This window comes from Charadrius vociferus, unplaced genomic scaffold (genome assembly GCF_000708025.1).
Source record: "Charadrius vociferus isolate BGI_N301 unplaced genomic scaffold, ASM70802v2 scaffold188, whole genome shotgun sequence".
In the NCBI taxonomy this organism is placed as follows: Eukaryota; Metazoa; Chordata; class Aves; order Charadriiformes; family Charadriidae; genus Charadrius; species Charadrius vociferus.
This window is the reverse complement of record NW_009649706.1, coordinates 262,530-264,340: the sequence shown is the minus strand read 5'-3', so window position 1 is coordinate 264,340 and position 1,811 is coordinate 262,530.

The window sequence follows — 1,811 nt, the reverse complement described above, 5'->3', positions numbered from 1 at the left end:
CCTTGAACACCCCCAGGGATGGGGCCTCAACAACCTCTCTGGGCAACCTGTTCCAGTGCCTTACCACCCTTAAAGTGAAAAACTTCTTCCTAATGTTTAATCTAAACCTGCCCTCTTCCAGTTTAAAACCATTCCCCCTCATCCTGTCACTACATGCCCTTGTAAAAAGTCCTTCCCCAGCTCTCCTGTAGGCCCCCTTTAGGTACTGGAAGGCCATAATAAGACCTCCCCAGAGCCTTCTCTTCTCCAGGCTGAGCAGCCCCAACTCTTTCACCCTCTCCTCATAGGAGAGGTGCTCCAGCCCGCAGAGCATCCTCATGGCTCTGCTCTGGACACACTCCAGCAGGTCCATGTCTTTCTTATGTTGACGACTCTAGAGCTGGATGCAGTACTCCAGGTGTATCTGATGAAGATACTGAACAGTATTAGTCCCAATATGGACCCCTGAGGGACACCACTTGTCACCAATTTCCATATGGACATTGAGGTGTTGACCACTACTGTCCAGATGCAACCATCTAACCAATTCCTCGTCCACCAAACAGTCCACTCATCAAATCCATATCTCTCCAATTCAGAGAGCAGGATGTTGTGGGGCACCATATCAAAGGCCTTACAGAAGTCCAGATAGATGACATCTCTTGCTCTTCCCTTGTCCACTGATGTAGTCGCTCCATCATAGAATGCCACTAGGTTGGTCAGGCAGGACTTCCCCTGGTGAAGCCATGCTGGCTGTCTCGAATCACTTCCCTGTCCTCCATGTCCCTTAGCATAGCTTCTAGGTGGAGCTGTTCCATGATCTTCCCAAGCACAGAGGTGAGGCTGACAGGGTAGTTCTCAGGGTTCTCCTTTCTACCCTTTTTAAAACTGGGTGCAATGTTCCCCTTTTTCCAGTCACTGGGGACGTCACCAAGCTGCCATGACTTCAAATATTATGGAGTGTGGCTTGGCAACTACATCAGCCAATTTCCTTAGGACTCTGCGATGCATGTCGTCAGAGCCAATAGCCTTCAGGTTTCTCAGGTGGTCACCAACCTGATCTCTGACAGTGGGAGGGACTTTGCTTCCCCAGTCCCCGCCTTTCAGTCCATCAGCTCAAGAGGTGTGGGAGGACAGGTTCCCAGTGAAGACTGAGGCAGAAAAGCTGTTGAGTACCTCAGCCTTCTCTTCGTCTGTTGTTACCAGTTTGCCAGTCTTGCTCCACAGGGAGGGTACACTTTCTTTCACCTTCCTTTTCTGGCTGAGATACCTGTAGAAGCCCTTCTTGTTATTCTTTGCGTCCCTTGCCAAGTTCAGCTTGGCCTTCATGACCCCAAACCTACACAACCAGGCAGTGTCCCTACACTCTTCCCGGCATGCCTGTTCCTGCTTCCACTGCTTGTGCATTTCCTTCTTGCCTGTTAGTTTGATCAGCAGGCTGGTGATCAGGGGTGCTGGACTCTTGCCTTCCTTTCCTGGTTTCTTACACCTGGGGATCGAGAGCTCTTGCACTCTGTGGAAAGTATCCTTAAAGATCTGTCAGTTCTGTTCTGTTCCCTTGTCCCTGAGGGCAGTTTCCCAGGGGGTCCTATTGCCTGACTCCTTGAAGAGCTGGAAGTTTGCTTTCCTAAAATTCAGAGTCCTGACTTTACTGTTCCTCTGACCTATATTCATCAGGACTGTGAACTCCTGAGAGAGTTAAGGAGAGAGCAGGAGCACATGGTGTGAAGGATGGAAAGTAGAAATGAAAGCTATAGCTTTAGATGCAGTGAATAAGGCTTGTTATTCTCCTCTTGTAATTGGAAAACAAAAGAAGATGGAAGAGAACTAAA